The sequence below is a fragment of the Stegodyphus dumicola genome, chromosome 6 (assembly GCF_044657685.1).
Source record: "Stegodyphus dumicola isolate Sdum_Otavi_A_Nest chromosome 6, ASM4465768v1".
NCBI classification, from domain to species: domain Eukaryota; kingdom Metazoa; phylum Arthropoda; class Arachnida; order Araneae; family Eresidae; genus Stegodyphus; species Stegodyphus dumicola.
In genome coordinates this window covers 195161352-195187056 of record NC_140773.1, presented here as the reverse complement: position 1 = coordinate 195187056, position 25705 = coordinate 195161352, and the positions used below count along the sequence as shown (strand labels likewise).

Sequence of the window (25705 nt, the reverse complement as noted above, 5' to 3'; positions counted from 1 at the left end):
ATTCTTATGTTTCTCCCCCACTTAGAAAAGTATCGATTGAATGATAGGCATTTTCCTAATATAAGATCAAAAGTTCTGAGCGGGAGGGGAGAACTAATAAATGAATTGAACCTTGAGGTGAAAGCAATGTGGTGTATTTTGGAGCAGAATACGAAAAGTGAAATTTGGTAGGTTAAAAAAGTTTGGGGCAGCTCTTGAATAAAACTAAAATATTTTGAATACTTTTCCAGGTTGCTCTGCCAGTTGATTTCCATGTAAATATGATTGTTGCTTACACATTTTTATATAAAAAAAATTTTGTTCTTGTAAAAGACGGGCATATGCCTGACGGCCTACAAATTTCTCAAGTTTTTTTTAGTCCAAAGGGGCAATTTGCCTAGAAGGACTATATCGTTTTGGTATTTTGGGTTAATTCACTAACGTTTTTGACTGTAATCTAACAGACGGCAAACATCTGATCAAGCCTAACAACAATCTAATACCATTTAAGAAATATGCAATAAAGAACAGACACCTTAGGGCCAAAATCAGAGACGTTCTTATACATATCCAAAGACTCGGACTGGCTATTTGTCATATCTAATGCTTATTCATCTCCATATGTTACTAAATCATATTTGTCTTTTTTATTTTATTTTATTTTATTTATATATTTTTTTATTTTTCATTATTTATTTTATTTGTTTTATTTATTATTTTTTTTATTTCATTTTAATGTTCAACAGTTTAATTTATCTACGCAATGCTGATGGACGGAAGCTCCAAAGACTTGCTTATTACACCTTCCGCCTTAGAAAAGACATTTATTCTTACATTTATACTTTTGGAAGCATCAGTTGTTGAACTTTTCAAGGACAGTCTTTTCTCAATATGATTTGTGTACACTATTAATACCAGAACTCAGTTATCTCAAAAAGTCCTCTCAAGTGGTTGATGGTAAAAAAAAAAAAAAAAAAAAAGGGGGGGCGGGAGTACCTCGGACCACCCCCCGGGGTGTTCTTCCTCAAAACTGGGGTGGAAAGTTTAACAGTTAGCTAGGTTCAACCTGTGGTACTACGGAGGTGCTGGCCTAGCTTCTACCTGTACCTGTACAAGCGTTGTTTCACTTTTCAAATTGTTGCCACCAAATACTATAGCCTTATATTATATTTAAAGAAACTAAATAATGAAGAATTTGCATAAATGTATGTATGTTTCTTGCATTGTGATAAAACAATGGCACCTAGAGCCATCAGATTTTGAATAACGTAATCGTCCTGCGAATATGGGCATCTGGAAGCCCAAATTCGAAATTTGAAATTTGTTTTATTATCGATTTCATATTTTTTAAAACTTTAACGAATTCTTGATTAACAAACTCAAGGATTTCAAAGCGAACAATGGCAATGTTGTACAGAAAAAAAAAATTATGTCCAGCCCGCAAGACTATGTATCGGAAACTCTAAAGATATGCTCATTTTCAAATTACTTTGCGATACTGTTGTTGTGAATTTTATGGTTTAAAAGCGAAGAACATGATATTTAATAAATAAAAGTAGCACACAAAATGTTGAAAAAACCTTTGGAGGTAATTTAAAATCTGAAACCTTTCAGATTTTTTTAAGGGTGGAAAGGGTTCATATTAAATGCACTATAATTTATATTATAAAACAATGGATAAATCATTATGCTTTAAAAGCAACCGTCAAATACAGATTCGTAAAATATAATAGAAAATTTTTATAGAGTATATTTCCCCTTGTAAAGCTTTATGGTATTAAAAATTAATTTCTCCCAGAGTGTGCGTTTTAATTTTTAAAAAACCCACTTAAAATGCTCGTTTTAATTAGTTCATGAACAAAAAAAGTAACAGGAATTAGCGGGAAAGTGAACTAGAACGTTCCCTAAAATAAAAAGCCTCATTGAGTTGTTCAAATTCGTACTTCGGACTTAATTCTGATTTGCGAAATATTCTAATCATTAAGAATAAATAATAAGACGCAGCCTGACGCATGTCTGACATGTAGCATAAATTTCAACTTGAAATGATTGCTTTCAGTGACAACATAATTAAATAGAAATGCTGAGTAAATGATGCAAAATGAAAAAGATGCATCTTTTAAAATAGCGAACGTAATGTGTGTCTGATATGTATTTTTTATTGTTAGGTCCATCATGCAAAGTGAATGATGCGAATTAGTCAGGAATTCTCAACTAACATACATGCAAATTTACTTTGAATTCCATTACTTACTTTGTTTTCAAATAAAAAGCAAAATTACAACTTAGACTGAAGTCGCTTTGCGAAAAAACTCTTTGCATTATAGAGGAATGCTACTATGATTGTCTGTTCTTCAATGAGGGAAAAAAAAAAAAAAAAAAAAAAAAAAAAAAATCTGTTTAATCATAGCTAACCCAAACTTCCAATTATGTTTAACTTTAAATTACAAATCAAATATTAAATTTCGATCTCATAAAAGGAAGTTGTATCAGTATTCCTTAAAGTTGCATATTGCTTTAAATTTGCTTAATATTACGTTATATTTAATAGTATATTTTCAAAGCAAATACATGTATATGTCAATTGCAAATTTATGACTATCTGCATGATTCATTTTAACACATGAACCTAACAACAGTCATACAGTACACCATAGATTTCACAATAGCTCCGTATATTGTTCTTAAATAATGGAACTCGCAATTATTATATTACTATTAAATCCTGCAAAATTTTATAGTAAACGTAATTAAATAAGCAATAAATAAAAATGAAATAATGAAATTATTAATGATTGATTTCAGATTTGCATTATTCAAATACCAGATTTGACGCTTATTCCCCGATAAAAATATGCTTACAGTAATTTTTCATTTGTGTTACATTTGGCCTGCATATGTGTAAAGTGTTTTGCCATGAATGTATGTCTATAACCCTAGCAGGACCGAGACTAGAATTTTTGCTGCCCGGTGCAAACGCCTTGAATCCAAAATTCTGCCGCCCGATTCTTTCCTAAATTCTAACAATTTTGCCACCCGGTGCAGCCACACCGCCAGCCTTCATTCGAAGACAAGAATTTCGCAAAATAATAATTATTTCAAGCACTTGAATATTAAACAATCAGTTACATTTATCATTTAGTTAAAAATATATGAATAAAAAGTATCTTACTTGCTCAGGAAGTGCTAGATGGATATTCTATCCAATCTTCAGTTTTTGAAAATTCTGAAATAAATAAATGAAATAAAAACTCCTTAAAATCTTTAATCATAACCAACTGTTAGTGAAACAATATATAGCTTAGAGAATTATCCTGTGTTACAAAAATAAAATAGATCTTATCAGATAAAAATCTACAAAGGCGGCAAGCACTTAAAATGTTTGGGTGCTTTTTTAACTTACATATAATTTAAAGAGACAAAGCAATAAAAAGAAAATATGATGTGTACACCACATGACTTCCTTGTACAGAATATTAAATTATACACATTTTCCCTGCATTTCATTTTAACTTAATTCTTCGAATTTCATTAGATATATTTCTCATTGAATTAATTCAGTTCTCAATTAGCGGCAACTCAAAAATACATAAAAACCTCAAAATATCCTCATTGAAAATTGAAAGATATAGAAAAAAAAATAAAACACCGAATATAATTAGAACAATTAAAATTTTTTTTTGCAATCAAACTTACACTTTCTACCCAAAAACAAGTAACTAAGTCAGCAGACAGGAAGGCACATTTTTCGGTGGATAAAACTAAAAGTTTCCTTTTGGTCCCACTCGGCAAAAAGACACTGAAGGTGCAGAAAGACTTAATTCACCATTCTGCTTAGTTTCAAATGTAAACAAATATGGCTGTTATGGTAAAAAAATAGGCTTAACTGCACTTGAACAACTTTTAAATTCTGGAAAATTCTACAACTATTGTATGCAGATTAACTAAAGGCATAAAAAACCTTAAACGGAAGATAAGAATAACATAATTCAATCATTTTTCAAAGAAAAAAATGTACAATTTACCATCATATAAGAATAAAAAAACTGAGCTCACTGAGCCGAGTAACAGAGTAGGTATATATATATATATATATATATATATATATATTATAAAAAAAATTTTTGCAGCTGATTGCAACCCAGAAGGATAGGTACACAACTATGTGTTATAGCAATCCTATATACAAAATTGCAACCTTCGGAGGCTAATCATTTTTGAGTTATGCAAGATACATACATACATACAGACATCACGAAAAAAATCTCTTCTGAAATCCATTTTAAATTCTTTTTACTACCCGTTTTGGGGAAAAGAATGCTTTATTTCATTATTACGTACAGATATCATGCAAAAACAACATTGTTAAATTGCATTCGATAGCGGTCAAAATGGATAAGTATGATACCCGAATATTTTCGGTATTCAAATACATCCTTTACTTCCTACAAGGAAGTAAAAATAACCACTATTTTGTTAAAAAAAATAATTAAAGATACCTTTTATGATTAAACAAATGTTTCAATTGTTAACAAGAAGAATCTTTGCAATATTGGTCTCCGAAATAACGCAAGAGAACATTCACTTTATTAATGAAGTATTACACTCTTGGTGCACTCTTTTTTAGTACCAACATTTGAAGAACTAGAAAATGTATTATATTATGCAATGTTTATTTAATTATGTACTAATAGTTTATAATATTGCTATGCATCTAGAAGCTCACTTCTCAGAAAAACTGGCCCACCAGCGGCCGAGCAGTAGACTCGGTCCGAGTTTCGAATCCCTGCGAACAGGCTGGCTACATGGGAGTTTTCGTGGTTTTTCCTGTGTGTAACATGTAAAACAGCCGGATTCCCTTAGAACATCCTCCACGAAAGCATCCCTCTCCTTAAGCAGATAGATTTATTTACTTTACCATAATCAAATAAGCAAGTGGGAATCCTCGGCAACTGTCAAATTGTTACTATAAATCTGAAACGGAACATTTTTAATAAATTTTATGATTTATTTCGTTACTATTTCATTAATTTATCCTCTTTTTGCCCATGATAAAATTGCCAGCCTAATGATGAGGGATGGGATAGAGTTGTTTGACCTAATATGATGAGAAGGAAAGACTGGATCAAGACATTCATAATATTAAAAAGCCGAATCGAACTTCCAGTTCTCTCCCATTCGACTACTTTATACACATGTGCAATAAAAAGTGAACATTTCTTTGCATTAAAATGCCCGAGGCAGTTTACTGTAATCATAGCTCGAAGAACTTCCAAAATTTCGGTAAAGGAAGAATACAGCATGGGATGAATAATCAAGGACGTCCAGTAAGTAGTAAGGGAGCATCGATTAAAATGTAAAAGCAAATCGATAAAAAGACAGCTCATGTAACAAGACGCAATATCGATTAACTATCATCACTTGTGTTCCACAGACATTTCTTATTTTCTTTACTTACTTCTTTTGACAGAAAATAGCTTAGGAATTATAAAAATTTATACTTTTTTCCTTTTAAATTTTGTTGAATGTCAGACATGTCTGACTTTTGTTCGTGCAAATAGAAAGTATCGAAAATGTTATTTTGAGGACATTTTCGGCATTTAGTAGTCAATATTAATTACTAGTGTTTCATGCTTTGATTACAGATGCTAAAGACATTTAGGTATTTGACTTCACATGCATTTTATCTGAAATAAAAAAATAAGAAAATATAATTAATAGTGTATTTTTTTTAATAGTTTGCGGTGGAAATGACATAAATAACTGTGATTTACCCCAATTTCATCGTCTGGCTAACTATAATTGTTCTGGAATTTAGTTTTAAATTCCAGAAAAGTGTTCCTGTTAAAATTCCAGAATTCCTGTTTGAGCTTGTTGCTCAAGCCAAAGGCAATAAAATTGTTTTATCTTTATGATATACAATCATTCCTTTCATATTTCTTTATACAGTAAATGTTCTATAATCTGGCAATTTCGGGATTTCAGGGATGAGAACGCCTAAAACTGATCACAAAGAATCATGTGTAGATAAAACGTAACCAGCTATCTCAGAGATATTCCCAGAACGGAGCTGCTCAGAATCAAAAGGATATTATCCGAGTAGACTCAGGGACCCTATAATTCCGAGACAGTCAAAAATATGGTGGTCTGGACTTACTGCTACCTTGATACAGTTATTGCAGGAACGATAGGATCTAGTGCCATCTCTTTCTATCTGCATAGCCCAAAAGTGCTGGGTATCTGAGTAGATTTACAGGTCTCTTGTGATTAGCACTAATTTCACAAATCTTGTAGTCTTTTTTGATGGTATTTCCCCTAAGTCGACACCTTGTGATGACATTTGCATCGTCAAGAGTAATTTTATTATCAGGAAGATCGTTTAAATGTAGATCTAAGCGATCTACTATGAAGCTGCAGAGAAGCTTGCCAAAGAAGAAAATAGTGCTTCTTTGGCAAGTCTCTCTGCAGTTTCATTTCCAGAAACGCCCAAGTGAGCGGGAATCCACTGCAGAATTCTGATATTACCTAGATTGTTGATTTCCTTCGGTTGATGCTGAATATCTTGAGTAAGTGTTGTCTGAGCTTTATTTATTGCCTCTAGGATAGTCCTGAAGTCACAGAAGACAACCAAACCATTTGGCTTTACCTTATTCTCAAATAGATAACATTCATATAAGGCTTTGTTTATTGCTCTCAGCTTAGTGGTGAAAGCTGAGGCAAGGGTGCCTCTGCCAAACTTGTGGTTCACTGTAATACCATTTGGTAGCACTGTACGCATGCTAGCTCTACCGTTCTAGATAGTTTCTTCACCTGAGCCATCAGTATATGCATGAATGAGGTTGTAAGATCTACTTGTCTATCTTCTAGAGTGACAACTGAAGTATGCGTAAAAACCACAGAAGAGAAGGGTTAAAAGTACCTTTTATTAAACTCTTTAAAATTCACAATGCATCGACTTGACGCTAACACACTACACCTCACTCGGTCGGTAACTCAGCTAACAAGAACTAAACTAAAATTCGAAGATATTTAAACAAGTAGTAGAAATTACGCTACAGGGCTCAGATATTCCTGTTACTTAAAACTGCGTCGAAATCAAGGAGAAACAAAGTAATACTAATTCAGAAGTGAAACATTTGCAGCTGAGGACGGTGGTTCGGTAAAACCATCGAAACTAGTTCTGTGAAAATTTCGAAAATATAACGCTGATTTTTGTTGTTTGACTTCTGAATTAGTATTTGTTCGGCGTGTTATTGTGTCTTAATTAAAGTAATAGCTGTTACGCCACGTTAAAAAACCAGCAATAAATGCAGAAAATAGAAGTTCACGCTACAGAGGTAACGGCGCTTGCCCAAACTCTCTAACTTTTCCTTCTAGAATTCGGTATTTTACCTTTTCTCCTCAAGGTAGAATCTGCATTACTTCACGCGCACTACCAAATTTAAATATTCTGGCATTGACAATTAGGGAAATGAAGGCTTATAGGAAAAAACGTAAAATTAAAGTAAATTGGGTATTTGAAATGAATATAAATCCCTACAAGGTTACATTCTAATATAGGTTTGCTAGTCTGCATTCCGTTTGCAAAGACTGCAGTTGTTAATTCTTTTTTCGAACTTGGTTCAGTGAGGATAGTTCAAATTGTAATGTTCTTAGAGGTGGTTGTGAAGAGTAAAGGTTCTTCGAGATCTGCAAGGGTGCAATGATCAAGACCGATTATTTATCTTATTTAAGAACCGAATTATGAAGTTGTGTTGCGTTGTTGTTGTGACTAATCTCGCTTGTCTAAAATCAGAGCACTACCTCGAAATTCATCGTGGAAAGGAGTCAAGACCGCGCCTGTCGTTGGTAAGTTGTCACCTGTATACAGGTGACAGTACTAACTAACTAAACTTTATACTCAACCCGTGAACTAAACACAATTTGGGGACTGATACAAAGCATCAGTCAGTGTCACCCTAAGATGATGATTTTATATTCCTGCTGGGCCCAGGAATCCCACAACCAATAATTTTGAGGCTCCCAGAACCACCGTCCCGGCCAGACCGAGACCTCGGTGGGTTGGGCATGAGAACTTGGAGCGATGACTGGCCGTTGATTATGGCTACCTGCCAGCACTATACGGGATGCTCCTCTCCTTAGGCTTTACATGGAATACCAAGGACAGCAGTAACCAGACTCTCAATGGTCCAGTTTGCTATATGGCTACCAATAGCGTGGTGGATGAGGACTTACACCTCCCGGTCCATGAAGAGTGAGTATAGATTCACCCCATGGACCATCGGGCAAGTTCATAAATTTTATACCCCCGTGGCCTAGATTGCCTAGGTACAGATCCTAGTCGGTACTTCGCAGAGTACTCTAAGTCGACCCCCAGCGGGGCAGGTGACAGTAAGACTTTCAGCTCAATTCCGGCCCCAGTTTCGAAGGAGAACACGTGGGGGGAACGAGTCACCCACATTTCTTCTAGCACAACCTCTCGAGAGAACTTTCGGCTCGCCGCATATTTTGAGTGCGTCCATACTATACAAACATTATACAATTACAAACATCCACGCCTTCTCCGGAATTGGAAACCGGGCCCTTCGATACGGTAGTCAGAGTTACTAACTACTATCCCAATTGGGCGGCTCGAATTGTAAAGTAGATAATCTTTTAAGTCTGTTTTTTCTGGACCAGTTCTGAAAGGAGTTTCATGGAATATGATAGGAATTTCGGCTTCCAGCTTTGTCGATGAAGGTGATGGTTTGGGCCTTTCTTCTGTAATTAAGAATTTTGAGGACACATTCTTGAATCGCTATTTCGTTGTTCGTAGAGGAATTTGCTCCATTAATGATATTTATTGCTCCCCTGCTAGTGCCACATAAGCTTTTTGGGGTTTTTAGTTTCTTTAAAACTTATTTTCGCTATTCATGATTTGTTTAATAAAGCGCAATTCAGGATTAAGTTGTATTCCAAGGTACTTTGGATTTGCTCTCTGTGCTAGAGGTATATTATCCACCACGATGTCTTATATGATTTCTGTCTTATATGATTTCTGTGCTCTCAATCTTTAGTAATATCGGTGAAGAGTGATTTTTGTGGATTAGATTTTAGTTACTTCAAACTAATCTGAACTTCAGAACTTCATCTGAGACCAAATTGTAATGTTCTTTAGAGATTGGTTTAGAAGGTATGCAAATTTGTCAGTGTTTCAGAGAGTACACAAAATTGCCATATCATCTGCATAATAGGCAGTTTTGACATCCTAAAACAGGTGATGACGAATATTAGCAGCTGGTGGGCTTCATTGTAGCATATGCTTTCATTGCTAGTTACTAAGGCGAACGAGATTTAAAACGCTATACCATTAAATTTCTGTTAATGAAGAATTAGGTATTGCAATCAATCAGTAAGAAAACCTATGTTTCTTCATTTCAGGTTATTGAGAAATAAAAAGCATTCAGGCTAGAAATAAATGACTAGCTAAAACTTCAATTAATAATAAAATGACGAAATCAAGCTAAGTGTGAAAATATAGTGGCAATAAAAATTCTTCAGGTTGGATATATACGAATATCTTATTAATTAAAAATTAATGGGACGGTGAAGAAGACTATATTTTTACACAAGCTATTCCAGTATAAGCCTTTTCTGGTTTGGAGATATGAGAGTAGTTCAAATATAAACAGAAATTTTCATGCAGCGTTCTTATATAGAATTAACATAATCGTAACTCATTGGACAAATCACATATATATTTGAATTTGTGTTTCCATCATTTCTGACTTATATTAGAAAAGGCGAAGAGAAAACAATGTATGTGCCGTGGATGCACTCAGCTGCTCGATGTTCACATAAACAAAGCTTTAAGTATTACTATATACTTTATTAGTCCAAAGGGCCTTTGTCTCTGAAGGACTATTGTTTTCGTTTTGCGATTTTGCATTGAAAACTGTAAAAGGCTGTATCTCTTTTCAAATCGTTGCCACCAAATACTATCGCCCTGTATTATATTTGAAGAAATTAAATAATGAAGAATCTGCATAAATGTTTGTGATAAAACATTCTCGCATTGTGATAAAACAACGGTAACTAGAGCTATCCAGTTTTGAATGACGTAATCCTACTGCGAATATGGGCATCTGAAAGCCCACATTTGAAATTTGAAATTTGTTTTGTTATCGATTTCCTATTTTGTAGAACTTTAATGAATTTTTGATTAACAAATTCACCGATTTAAAAGCGAGCAATGGCAACACTATACGGGGGGAGGGAGCCTTTTTATCTTCTGCGCGCGGAACTTTATATCGGAAATTCTAAAGATATGCTCATTTTAAAATTATTTTGCGACATTACTGTTGAATTGAATTTTATGGTTTAAGTGGAAAGAACATGATATTGAATAAATAAAGGTAACATGCAACTGCTTAAGTGGTGGTGGCTTTAAAGAAAGGCGAGGTAGGCGACCGCCAAGAGAACCGCACCGTCATTGTCAAAAACCATGAGAAAACTAAATAAAAGCTTACAAAAATGGCTTATTTCCTTTTCTTGTAATATACTTTTGGATTAATTTTTTACATATCTAATTCCGCATAAAACATCGAAAAATTTTCATGTGCATTATAAGGTTCACTTTAAATAACACGTTATTTGTTACGTTGAAACTTTCTCGCATTTCTACTGTTTCGTCTACTGCGACAGAAAATGCAAATGAGAGAGTTTAAATAAGGAGCTAGAATTTAAGTTCAGAGAGACAGAGGAATGATAAATTTAGGCCCTGAAAGCGGTGATTTTGATTCAACATACTGACGTGTTGAGATGACTGTTGATCAACAAGTTTTTCATTTGTAGTTAATAATATGAGTTGGTGTGTCAGGATAGGAGCCAAGTTCTTAGACTTTCGATCAGACCTCGATTTTTTGCAGATTAGATATTAATGTATTATCAGGCGGAAAGTAGTGGAAGTTAAATTTTGTCATTTGCTGTATTTGTAACTTCAAGTGAAAGTACCAGTACATTTTATTCATATATCTACTTTAGTTGATTTTATTAATTTATGCTAGAGAATTCTGAGTTAAAAGACTGAACGAAAAGTTACTCATCTATATATATAAAGAAGAATGTTTGTTTGTGTGTTTATTCGCGATTAATCAGTCACTACTATAGTTATCGTCACCAAACTTTCTATAATTCTTTTCTGGGTCCTGGAAAAGGTCGACGTCCACTTTCCCTCCCCCCAAAAGTCGTTAAAATCTGAGATATTAATTAAAAACTCGGAAAAACGATCATTTTCGCCCTCATTTTTCCGAGTGGCAACAGTCTCGTACGCTGGAGATAAAAATCTGCTTTATTTCGAGAAATGTTGCCACTGCTCGCTTTCAAATCGTAGTTTGTTAATAAAAATTTCTAAGTTTTACAATGAAATAAAAATAGCATTGCCAAACGTTAAATACATTATTCCCGATTCCAAAATTCGTGGGAAGCCATTTCGACTATTCCCATATTCATACGACTTTAATCAGCCGAAATATTAATTAAAAACTCCAAAAACACTATTTTTCGCACTCTGTTTTCCGAATGGCAATAATCTCCCGCGCTGGAGATAAAAATGCTTTATTTCGAAAAGTGTTGCTGTTACTCGCTTTTCAAATCGTAGAGTTTGTTAATCAAAAATTTGTAAGTTTTACAAAATCTGTATATCTAAAGAATGATGTCTGTTTGTTCGCGTTATTGATTTCTGATCAATCATGATAAATTTTTTGCCACATTTAATCGACTAAAATTGAATATAGGTGAAATATTGGATGGAATTTGAGCTTTTACGACCATTCGATTTTCTAATCGACGAAAATCGTTAAAAACTGCGTACCATTATTGCTGATATAATGAGAGAGAATTAGTTTATTTTTCCTATCGAAATGTTTTATCTGGGTTCCATATTGCATCAGTGTGTGTGTGTATTTAATTATGGCAAAGCACACTAGGGCTATCTGCCTAAGAGGAGGAATGCCTTCGTGGAGGACTTTCTAAGGGAAACTGGCTCGTATACACGTTACACATGGGGAAAACCACGAAAACGCCCATGCAGCCAGCCCGTTCGCGGGATTCGAACCTCGGACCGAACTACCAGTGTTCAGCGACTTTACCGCTCGGCCGCTGATAGGCCCTCCATATTGCATCAGACTGAAAATGTATGTCTATGAATCGTATTTTTTGCATCGTTATTAGAGAAGGATTGCAGCGGTATCGTTAGATACATTGCTTTCAGTCTAACTTAACTTGGCATCGGGTACTTCCGCTAATTGTTTTAAACAAGTAGTGCAACTATCGTATTTTTTGCATCGTTATTAGAGAAGGATTGCAGCGGTATCGTTCTCTCTGTTGTTAGATACATTGCTTTCAGTCTAACTTGGCATCGGGTACTTCCGCTAGTTGTTTTAAACAAGTAGTGCAACTAGAGTATTACAATTTGGCGTTAAACTCAGATATCCTTGTTCTACATGCATTATGTCGTTTAACTGCCTTTAAAATTAGTTTGTGGAAGGAACTGACTCTTTTTCCTGTGCTAAATTTATGATAGGTTTTATGCGTCACGCTTTAAGCTAAATTTCCTTCTATCTTTACGACCCATTTGCGAAGAAGCAGCACCGCTATTTACACTTTCAGCTTTTTTTTTTTTTTTTTTTTCTTTTTTGTCCAGTTTAGAGTTTAGACATCAAGTGTGACTGACGCATTACTAATTGCTCTGCCATTAATGCCTCTTGTAGACCACACACACACACAAGTTCGGCTCGTAAGATCTTTGGCGTCGCATTTGCATTTCGGTGACACAGTGTAAATAGAAAGTGGGTGTGATACCTGTTCTTTCCCGTTAACAGCTCCGTAAAAAGAAGAAGCTTCGTTATAAAATATGACCGGAAACAAACGTGCTGTCTTATTTTTCTGTCGACGCCATTGAAGAACTATGGCGGCTTCAGAGATTGCGAAAGCTGGTTGAGGTCAGGTCACAGTCACATTTTAATCGGGATTTATGAAATGCAATGAAACCTCCATGTTTCACTAATTTAATTCGTTCCTGACGGCTGTTCGTCAACCAAAATGTTTGTAAACCAAAACAATTTTCTCCATTGGAATTAATATAAAATGGATTTATTTGTTCCTGGACCACATGCAATTGCTAATTTAAATTTTACAACAGTACTTTGTGCTCGAGTTCATAATCCAAAATCGGTAAATATAAGACAAAAAAGATAAAGTCAATATAAAACAAACGCAAATTTAATTAAATTTTTTATGCATTTTTTTCAGCGGACGGCGTAAATGCAAAATGATGAAGATATTAGTTTTGGATGCAAGATTCCTTTCCATAAAATCATAGGTAATAGGGGCTTCATCTAAAGGTCTCTCTGATTGAAACTCACTGGGTCTCTGTTTCACTCAAAAATTTGAGAAATGTGATTTGTTATTGCCTATATTTTTATTTCCTTGTACGAAGTAAAAGCGATTGTAGGAAAAAAGTCACCTGGAAAAAAAGGAACGGAAAATATGTCACCATTATTTTGCAATGGGAAAACTAAAGCACGTTTAGAAATGTCGCCAAGTTGGTGTGCGGAAAAAATGTCACCCGGAAAAAAGGGAAACGGAAAGAATGTCCCCGGAAAATAAGGAACGGAAAAAATGTCACCCGGAAAAAAAGGAACTCCAAAATCTCGCCAAATAATGTCCGGAGTTGGGGAAACCTGCCAAATTCTAATTTAATCGGCGTGTCAGGTCATCAATAATTGCTCCCCTTGCATCCCATATAGTAGAGCGTTAAGCTGTGGTTAAGTGACACATTGACTGTCGCATAATTGAATAAGAGTTCTTCTGAGCGTTGGTATGAAAGCAGTATTAAAACACGGGGAGAAACAAATCTGTTTAAAAATAAGTACGGGAGAACATACGATATTTCCAGTGGCATCTTGAAAAAAACCTCTTTACAACTGACCTTGGTAGGCTGCAGCTAGCTCAACGTCTTATTACCCTCCCTTAAGACAGCCACCTGTAATTCTACGGATTAAATAAGAATTTGGCTATTTTCACCTATTCCATTTGATATCTGTATGTACGGAGACAGAAAAAAGGATTCTTTTTACCAAAACGAACTGTAAAACGGTTTTTTTCGTGACATATATACGTCATGTACACTCTGCACACTTGAAAAAAATGGCACAGTTTTTTAGCTCCCGTTCTATTGGGACCGAAATTTAATTTGGATTTTTCATGTCACGAAAACTCGACTTAGGATATGTATTATATTTGTATACAGTGTTGACACAAAATCAGACTTTAACGATTTTTAATGTTTTTCGATTCTACTACTCAAATTATGCCCAAATCTTAAATTTTGTAAAATATAGTGACAAACTTACAGAGAAATTTGAAAATGTATCTTGGCGCTTAGTTTTCAGTTTGCGCCAAGAATAATTCACTCGGCGAAATTCTTAATTTATATTAACCTATATTTCTTTCCCTTTTCTTCATTGGGCACGAGCGGAAGAAATGTGCATCGTTCATTTTTTCAAATAATTATACAAATATGCCAAATTTCAAAAAATGCCAATATGTGAATTCAAGTATATTTTAGGAAATTTTGAATATAAAACTCTTATTTTTTTTTGTAGGTATGATTAGAAATACATCTACTGTAAGGTGATGGTAAAAATGTTATAAATTATAAATAAAAAAAAAAATTCTAAAAATTTACAAAAATTAGTAAAAATACAAATTTAAAAATAAATCAGAAAATATTTACGAATTTTATTTAAATTGAAATTAAATTTCCATTTGTGAAAGAAGTTATCATGTACGTTTAATAAAAATAAAGAGATAGTAATAAATATTAATAAATATATACCAATTCAGTTAACATTGAGGAGCTAAAATTTTGAGATATAATTTTTTTAAAACTACTCTTGCCATTTTTATAAAACTTGGCATTTTGTCGTAATTTAAGTCGTAGAATCGAAAACTGAAAAAAATAAGTATTTCATTTCAGAAAAAGTCCGAATGTGTGTCAGAATACCTATGTTAGAACATTGGTCTAATATTTATCTTTAGTTGCGCTTTCGAGACATGAAAAATGCAAGTTAAATTTCGTTAATCGGCCCAGTAGAACGGGAACTTATAGAACTGTCCCATTTTTTTTTTTTTTTTTTTCGTTTGGCAGTGCTTACGTACGGGATATTGAATTTCAAATTTGCAATTTTTGATGTCATTTTCAACTTGTTTTAGAGACTGGTTAATTAAATGAGAATAATTCCAGGAAATAAATTTACATGGAGTGTAGCAAAAAATATGTATAATTTAATATGCCGTATAAGGAAAGTCATGTCAGATTTTTTTCTATCATTCTTCTTTCATATTATATCATAAATGATAGACGTGCGGGTGCTCGCATAAACGAAATCTAGAAATCGAATTGTATTGTCAGAAGTATAAGAAGCCGTTATCTTTATAAATTTATTAAGGGTGCTCCACTCTTTTATTATTCGTGATATAAAATTGCAGATGAACTATTTAATCCCTTGCTCTCATGAAACTATATAATAAATTATTTCTCCCTATTTACTTCAGTAACAGTTTTATGAGTTTTAAAAGAAATGCTTATTGTATGAAACGTCTATTTTTTCCTTAAATTCTTGCTTTTACGCTTATTCACAGTTTAAAAGACATTTCCTTATTGCAATTAATAACACTTCATTAATCGATAGTTTGACGAAAAACTTATTCTTTGGAGCGTCAATATTTACAGGAAAAATCGGACTCCAATAGATTTCCTACCGCTTCCTGGTATTCCATCCACCCTTCCATGGCCTCCCTTTTCATTTCTTTCTTCTTATTTCCTTCCATGGGAGAGAAAGAGGATCGGTCTGTTTACTCCTAGGAATTGCAAACATTCCTTTCGCTCTCCCCTCTTTTTTGAATATACCCAATGAACGCGAAAAGGGGTGGTTCACTAATGAAATAAATTCTTGCTAATAATTCGACCAACGTTGAAAATAAATGTTAATAACTAAAATTAATCGCTTTCCTGGATTTAGAATTCATCAAATTTCGAAAATTAATCGCTTTCCTGGGTTTAGAATTCATCAGATATGTAGGGAATATTAGCGTGATTTGTCATCAGTAACAGCTGAGAGATGGAAGCATTTATTTATTTATTTATTTATTATATTTATTTATTTTATTATATTATCAGGGGAAAATATTTAATGTTTTTATCGTAGGTGAGATTTCTGCTGTTACTTTTTGACATATTTGTAAACCTAGCTCACATAGTGTTGAAAATATTTACATTAATTTGATTGCGTTATTCATTCCGTCTACTGCTGTAATATTTTGTATTGTTTTATTTATTTATTTGTTGTTTTTAGACTAATAATTTTAGGATTTACATTGTGTGTGATTGAATTTATAATATCTTAACTCATTCACAGTTTAAAAGGCATTTCCATATTAAAACTGGGGGGGAAAGGCTTTCAGATTTTATATTACGACCCCAAAAGGGACTTTTTTAACGTTTTGTGTGTTACCTCTATTTATTAAATATCATGTTCTTCGCACTTAAATCATAAAATTCAATCCAACAGCAATATCACAAAATAATTTTAAAATCAGCATATCTTTAGAATTTCCGAAACACAGTCTCGAGCGCTGGAGATAATTTTTTTTTTTTTTTTCGTATAGAGTTGCCATTGTTCGCTTTGAAATCGTTGAGTTTCTTAATCAAAAATTCTTTAATGCCTGGCAAAATACGAAGCAGATAATAAAAAAATTCAAAATTTGGGCTTCCAGATGCCCATATTCGAGTGCAGGATTACGTTATTCAAAATTTGATGTCGCTAGGTACCGTTGTTTTTCACAGCGCACGAAACATACATACATACATACGAGGGCCATCCAGGAAGTAGATTACGTTTCCGTCTGTGTCCGCTAGGGGCGGGGCTAGCGCGGCCATCTTGGGGTCAGAGCGTTGCGCAGCTCAGTCTGCATCTAGCCGTGCTAGTGAGAGGTTCGTGCTGTGCTCCGTTCAGATACTGTGACGGTTTGAAATGTCTGCGTTAATTGAAAATCCCGCGAGCTGCGAGGTGCGCTCAGTAATAAAGTTTCTGACTGCAAAAAACTGTAAACCGATAGAAATCTATCGGCAGCTTCGTGAAGTGTATGGGGACAACATTATCACTGAAGGTGGAGTGCGTCAGTGGGTCATAAGATTTCAAAATGGCCGAACCAATGTTCACGACGAAGATCGAAGTGGGAGACCCAGCATAGTGACCGCCGAACTTCTCGAAAAAGTCGATGCTAAAGTCCGTGAAAATCGAAATTTCACAATAACGGAACTTTCTTTGAGTTTTCCACAAATTTCGCGAAGTTTGTTGCACGAAATCATCAGCGAAAAGCTTGGTTACCACAAGTTTTGTGCAAGATGGAAGGCAAGAAGAGGTAACGAAGTGGTTGAAGGCGCAGGCGGCCGAATTTTTCGACGAAGGAATTTCCAAGCTCGTACATCGCTACGATAAATGCCTTAATTTGTATGGTGACTATGTAGAAAAGTAGTATTTGAGTGTGGCTTTCATCTGTATATAATAAAATTTGTTTCCTATACTTTGTTTATTTTTTTATTCCAAAACGTAATCTACTTTCTGGATAGCCCTCGTACATTCATGCGAATTTATCATTATTTAATTTCTTTAAATACAATGCAGGGCTCTAATATTTGGTGGCAACAATTTGAAAAGTGAAACTCCGTTTATAGTGAACCAACGCTAAATGCCAAAACGAAATTAATAGCCCTTCTGAGCAAACTACCCCTTTGGGCTAATAACGGTTGATGAAAAACTTATCCTTTCCTGTAACCACATATTCTGTATCTAAGAGTTTGTTTCTTATATAGAATTGTAGATCTTTCATTTCTTAGTCCAACAATATTTAATAAAGTAACTTACGCAAGACACGGGCAAATACCCTTGTCACCAATTTGCCGATATTTAACCATTTCTGGCCAGCTTGACAGCTTTCTGAAATATTTACGAAAATGCAGTTTTGAAGGCCTACGAGTGATTTTTCCCGAAGCTTTCAGAAGCCCTCTCTTACGCCGTATAAACAAGGCTATTATTGTTTATTTAAAGACACATTAACCAAGCCATAGCTGGCAATAAAATTCAAGCAGGCTTTCAAGTAAATCGAAAAGTAATTAAAAATAATGAAATGCGTATTTCTTTTGTTTTAAACAAAAGCAAATAAAATGAGAAATTTTGTTTATCTAAAACTCACTGGTTAAAAAACTGATAAATAAAAATTACAAACGCTGGAGAGAGGGCAGCCTTTACTGTCTTGTTATTCTGTTTACGCCTACTGCTACATGAATTAATTTATCGGCTAGAGCTTCAGCAAAGCCCATTTGCGATTCTGTAAGGTTATAATACAATACTGCAAGACCGATACAGTAGTAACAGCCTTAAAATGCACTACACTAGTGTAGAATCGTATATGTTTCTATTTAATCAGAGATTACAGTAAACTAGCATAACAAGAATAAACATAATTACGTTATTTTATGACAACATATACGTAATACTATAATTATAGCATTCCCTTCCAGACGGTATATGGTAAAGGGAGTCAGCCTACTGCAGTACCAAAGGGCCCGGGTTCGAATCCCGGAGATGACATGTATCCTCCACTGCCCTGTGCTGCAACTTCCACGTCAATTATTCACCTTCTCTGAATCGCTGTAGTTGGCTCCACAGAAATTTGACTTTCTCATTTTCTGCCTGCGCCTTCTCATTTTCTGCAAGTTACTCACCAGCTCGAACCAGCCTCAGTCCTTTGCCGATTAAAGTCAGCGCATCTTTAGCGCTTATTCTCTATACACCGCCACTTGCCTAGGAACAAACGCAAAGCCAGGTTAAAGCCCATAGTGGCTAAATGTTTGAGCACCAGAAACCACGAACACAACTGATCCAGGAACATAACTGAATGAGATCGCGTATGGTTTCAGAATTCATGGATCCACACTGCGTGACATCCCTGTTGGCATATAGTTAACACGATAAAAAAAGAAGCTTTAATAATGATGTAACGCTGAATAAGAAGATTGATGCATATTTCTAACCGGCACACAGTCATCATAGGTATAGCAATAGCAGACACAGATATAAGTAGCACGAAGTATACCAGCTCTATAACACTAATCTCATTAACATATTCGGTATTATAATCCTTGCTTGCTACCTATCTATAGCTGTAATGCTCCAAGAGTTATTCTAAGAGCGAAGATTTGATGGTTATGGATGGTTTGATACTCAGTATATCCGTTGGGTATGGCAAACAAACTGGGATATTTGTTTCTGTGTATGCTATTAGGTGCAGATTTCATACAACTGGTTAAGATTGCTAATTACCCGGTCACATCAGATGCCTTTTCCTCAATCAGATATTCTTCTCATAGTGCTTATTATTTTCGACCTCGAAGAGCCCGTTCTTATGAACTATATTTTACACACTGTGACCTCTGCTGGGGGGGGACTGCAATGTCGGCCTTGCACGCCAACATTGCAATGCAAGTAGTAGAATGTAAGAATTCATTGAATTCATTGCAATGCAAAAATGAGTAGGCATGAGAATACGTAATGATCAAGATCTCTTCCTTATCATAGGTATAGCAAAAGCAGACACAGATACGTAGACACAGACTTATACGTAAATGATATCTGCAGGATCAATAAGAGCACAAGGCAGATGGTGTGAAAAAACGACATCGGCATAATATGGACATCGCATTAGATTGACATTGTCAAGCAACTGACATTGGCTTAACCTTCACCCTGATTCGTCCGAGTTACCTCGGAATAAGAAATCCATCACGCGCTAATTTGTCCAAGTATGCTCGGTGTCTTCAAACGCTTTACATATTGATTAGCCCAAGCGCTAGAAGTATATACCTCCAGATTTCAGTACAAAGGATATTTTTCTTCACCCCCTAATCAAAGCGACCGCTGGCAATTAGCGGTCAAAAGAAATAATCGCAGTAATTTTTTTGAACTTCAGGAAACTTTGTTGAAGAACAAAACTGCCTCTCTCTTACGCGGCATACAAATACAGTGTTTTTCATATTTCTTCGATAAAAACGGCTTCCGTTCCTATTTTCCATGAAGTCAAACAACAGCCATCGCCATATTGAAAATTACCCGTGATCCTTTAGAAGAACTTTCGCCTGACTAATTGATCCCTACGCAGAACACAGCTGCAAACAAAACATTTTCGGAAAAGTTTCAAAATGTTCCGCTTTGCCAGAACATTTTGAATCACTTCCTCCGTAGACAGAACATCGCCTGCAGTCGTGTTAGCTTTTCTCGGAACACTCCCGTTTAAACCAATGTTACCAGAATCTAGTTTCTCCGAAATATCCCACCTAGCCGAGCTCGTCACTAAATGTGATAACCGCTTTAGTGCTCAGTGTAAGGACCTTCCAACATCAATGCACTTTCGTAAGCAAATTTTCCAAAGATTAAATGTTTCAAGCCATCCATTTTTTGGAATCCATGGAAAATATGCTTTTATATTGCCTCATCATTTTCATCTTCGGAATGAAAATGATAGTCATGAAAATTTTGTTTCATGACTATCATTTTCATTCCGAAGATTAATAAAAATTAAATAAATAAAAATGTTTTAGGTTAAAAAAATAGCTAAAAGTCACAGCAAAATCAGGAAAGCAGGATAGATGTTCCATCACTTTGATGTGCTTTTGTTCAAGACAGTGTTGAATGAGAAGACGCATTACCATGGTGAACCATGAATCCTCTAATACTCACTTGTTGAAGAATTTCTGGAAGATACTTGGTGTACCGTTTTAGCTGTAAGTGTCCTTCTAACTTGATGACTTCTAACTGGATGATCATTCCTGTACCTGAAGAAAATGACCTACATTTGTTTTTTTCGTTGCTCGTTATCTTTTCACCATTGTTGATTTGGGGTCTTCTTCAACGATCCATACTTTAGTCTTGACGTGTTGGGATCAAAAAACGTATGCCCATTTCATCACTAGCTATTATTTCAGAAATAATGCTGTGTCCTCTATCACCAAGTAATTTTAAGGTTTGTTTACTGATTCTGACATGCTTTGTTCTTTAGTGTCTGTTAAATTATGGAAGCCCCCTCAGAACGGTATGGTGGTTAGGGGAGCCTATTGTGATACAAAAGGACTCGGGTTCGAATCCTGGAGAAGGCAGGCATGTAAATGTAAACTGTCTGTGCTTTTATAGCAGGTAATGGTGGCCGCCTGTTAGGTGCCTCCAAAATAAAAAAAACCACCGCTTACGGCCTTAGTAGCGGTGAAAGACTAGAAGTGTCTAGTGCTTGTAGTACATACATATATAAAAAGGGAAGACCGAATAAGAAACTATTTTTTTTCATATGCAGTTCTTGAATAATTTTATGCATCGTTGTGAATTCAGCGTTAAGCTCCTTCTGCATTTTGTTTAACAGGTTCAGCGATTTATCACTATTATTTTTCGTACGGCAGACACATTTTCTAGGAACATAGTTGACAAAGATCTTCCTGTATATTCTTCATTTAAGAAAAAATTTCAACTTCTATGAAATTCTATTCCATTTGAATACAGTGGCGTGAAATGAAGCTTCTTTTTCATACGCTAAATTGCAGATGTTGAACGCATTCATTTTGGTTACAGCCGAAAACATCGCGGCAAAAACATTGTGGACGAAAACGTCGCGGAGAAAACAACGCAAGGCGAAAACGTCGTGCTACAAAACATCGTGGGAGAAAACATCGCTAAGAGAAAACATCGCAGTTCTAAAACATCGTGGCACAAAACATCGTCGTCGAAAATAAAGCAGTTCAAAAACATCGCAGTTTAAAAACATCGTCGTCGAAAATATCGTGGTAAAAAATAAAGTATCTACAAATCATCGCATGACGATAACATCGCAGACATGCTTTTTTCAGACATGCTTTAATAAGTGTAAATGGATATTCCCATAATGATTTGTGAGCGCAAGATGGAAAGAAGGATAATTTTTACTTTCATATCTTTTATTAATTAATAAATTTTTGCTGAGAAAATAAAAAGGAAACTTAAACATAGAAAATTAATGCAACTTATAGCACTTAATAGAATTTTAAACCGACATAGTTAACTAACAAAAGCCATTAATAAATCATTTTTATAAAGTTTTTACTGGTAATATTTCATGAAAAGTATAATCTATAAGTTACATTTAATTTTCTATGCTTAAGTTTTCTTACGTTTTCAGCAAAAATTTATTAGTTAATAAAAAATGTGAAAGTAAAATTTATCCTTCTTTACACCTTGCGCTCACAAATCATTATGGGAATATCCATTTACAATTATTAAAACCTGAAAAAAGCATGTCTGCGATGTTATCGTCATGCGATGATTTGTAGATACTTTATTTTTTACCACGATATTTTCGACGACGATGTTTTTAAACCGCTTTATTTTCGACGACGATGTTTTGTGCCACGATGTTTTAGAACTGCGATGTTTTCTCTTTGCGATGTTTTCTCCCACGATGTTTTGTAGCACGACGTTTTCGCCTTGCGTTGTTTTCTCCGCGACGTTTTCGTCCACGATGTTTTTGCCGCGATGTTATCGGCGGACACCTTCAGTTTAATTTCTCCTCAATTTAAAGTCACAGAAAATCATATCGCGATAATACTCTGGCATCAGTTTTTATCATTCAAAATTTATTCTATGGTAGATAAATTGAAATTATTGCCACGAATTATCATCTGCGGACACAAAAGAGTTCATTAACTGTTAAAGAAATAATTTCTAAAACTTACTGGAAAAAAAAACCGCACTGCCAATATATGCCTTACATTTGGCAAAAATAGTAAACATTATTTTTACTTAAAAGGGTGGAATGCGAAATATTTGTAAGATTTCTTTTTCTTTATATTTTTTAAGAGAATGTTATTTTTAAAATTTTTTAGCGATAAATTTAACTTTCAGTTATTATACTGCAAAGTGAAGTTTTCGGATTACACTGAAGATTTTGCTACTAAAAAATCCATCTAAATCTCGCCTACTCTTAAATTTTCGTGCTTCATCATTATATTCCAATTAAGGTATGGAAATAACGATCCACCGAACATCATCAAAGCTGCATCATCAAACATCATTTCTGATCGTCTTCAGTCAGCTAAATAGAAATTTATTTTATGCTTGATCAGAGAGAGATTAAACTTTGAACAATGAATAATAAACACTCTTTGCAAACGACGAAGAAAGAAATTATGGTCATAGTTCAATCATAAAATCATATGATTTTATGCTTTACAAACGTGGAAACAAAACACTACTACATTACGCCCTCTTGTTTCCTTAGATCAGTATCTTAATTATCTTCATATAAATGATACTAATCACTGCGTTTACGAACTACCGTTGAAGAATCGATCATTTTGCGGCAGATAAATTATTTTTTTATAAGAATAATTTCAGCTGAAATCACTTACATTGTTCTACCACACGCAACTTTTTATCGCTAGTTTACTTTCACTCTTTAGTTTACTTTATCAGGAAACATTCGAGCATATGCCGCAAAGGAAATTAATGGGGTTCTCTGTCAGCGCTCTCTAGAGCTTTGTATGTTACTGGCGTAACCGTGTTGTTACTATAGCTAACTTCATTTGTCTGACCTAATCAAACCAAGCTTACGAATTTCATCATAGCAAGGAGAATAAGACTGTGGTTGTCGTTGGCGTGAATTTTAAGCACCATATAAGTAAAGGACAGTAAGCCCCAGTTCGCTCCAACTACGATGTCCAAGGGTGTGAAGGAGAAGGTCTGTAGGAGAATGCGATGTTCAAGGGTCTGAAGGCGTACATCAATGGCTTCAGAGCTTAGGATTGGTGACTACAACACTCAGGTCAGACAGAGCATCATCAGTCGTCATTTTCGATGAAAGCGCATCCGTGATTGAGGAACTCATCTGCAATGACAGATGCTTCACCATGAGATAGATCAGAGACCACGAACCCATGGCAAAAAGATCCGCGTTAACGCTAACCCAACAACTGGGATACAGAAACAGATCTCAACGAGAAAGTGTGTGAACGTGTGTGATTATCTGCAAAATTTCTCTCGGAACTGGTCAGAATGCTTTGAGGGAGTCATTAAGAATGATAAAAACCTGGAAATTTCATTTCGAACCCAGCAGCAAAAGGCACTCGATGGAACGGCCATGTATTCGTGTCATGGAAACAAAGACGACTACAGTGCAAAGCAAATGTAACACATATGGCACTTGACAAAAAACCAAAGGACCAATGCTTCTACTTACACAATTCCATTTCTCTTGAGCTTACCATTCTTGAGATACAGTGCATTGTGCGTTAATTTTTGAGCGATATGTATATTTTGTACATAGGTGAATAAAAAAAGTTAATAAATAAATAAAATGAAAAAAAGAAGGAAGGAAGAAAAGGGAAAATCTGAAAGGATTTTAAATTTTAACCTCGCCACAGAGAGTTTGTTAAGGTTCTTTAAAAATCTTGGCTGAGTTCTTAGTTTACCATTCTGTTCTTGGACTTCTGATAACACAACTTATTTTTGTCTTTTTAACTTTATTATTAAACATCTTATGTGGCGTATGTGCTTTCTTCGCCCAAACGCCACATAAAATTCAACAGTGAAATCACAAAATTTTTAAAAGCATTATATTTTTACTCCCGGCAAAGCGTTAAGGCCTGCCATGCATTTTAAAAATTTTTACTCAGATTTTTTTTTCCCCCTTAATTCATCAAATAAATGTTCAGTTTTCTTAACAAAATGGTTTATACAACGTTTTTCGTCTTTTAACATTATTATTAACGAGCAGTTTCTTCTCATTTACGCCACATAAATTTCAACAGCAAAATTACAAAATTTTTAAAAAGCAGCTTGTGTTTAGAATTATCGATATACTGTTAAATTGCCATTCATTTTTTTTCAATCTCTTCTCAGTTCATCATAGAAATATTCAGTTTTCTTAGTAAGATTACGTACTTACAACGTAACGTATTTACACAACTTCTTTTACCTTATAAAGTATTTCTCCTGCCCTCTTAGCGAGCCTTCGTGGTGTAGTGGTCAGCGCGTAATTGAGAGGTCCGCGGTTCGATTCCTGGCGAAGGCATTGCTAATTTTTCATCTTGCCTGCTTCCAAAAACACTTAATGTCTCTACAACCTTTTTATTATTTACTTGTTGGATTTTAACTTTATATAAAAATAATGGATGGTGATAGCATTTAGTAGCAACGCTATATTATTTCTTTACAAATAATACATCACGATAACATTTGGGTACAACATACTTTTATTTGGAAAATCATATGGACAAAAAGTGAAGATCATGTCTAATAGCACCTCTGATGCCAAAAAGGACAAATACTGTAAAACCTTTTCTAAAAATTTTAGACATTTTATTGGATAACCAATGAGCAGTTACTTTTGTTTAGGCACTTGCATGTTATCAGTAACTAGCCGCGATGTCCCCGCACAGAAGGGAAAATCGAGGCAGGTTACCATTAATATATGCTCCTTGCAACTTTGCCCCTCTCCCTTATTCCGGCTTTAACTTTTTCTCAAGTCCGATGTCTTAAACAAGCTTTAGACTGATATTTCTGTCTTCAACATACTATTTAAAAAAAAAAAAAAAAAAAAAAAAAAA

At 34.7% G+C, this 25705-nt stretch overlaps 1 protein-coding gene across 2 annotated transcripts in view; it reads right to left on the bottom strand.

The window, feature by feature from the left end:
• LOC118195824 (protein Wnt-5b-like) overlaps positions 1 to 25705 on the bottom strand; it is a 995694-nt gene that overhangs the window by 764259 nt on the left and 205730 nt on the right. For both annotated transcript variants that reach the window (XM_085819314.1, XM_085819315.1), the window contains exon 2: positions 3152 to 3205. The gene's annotated coding sequence lies outside the window, so the exon portion shown is untranslated. The remainder of the gene's footprint in view (positions 1 to 3151; positions 3206 to 25705) is intronic.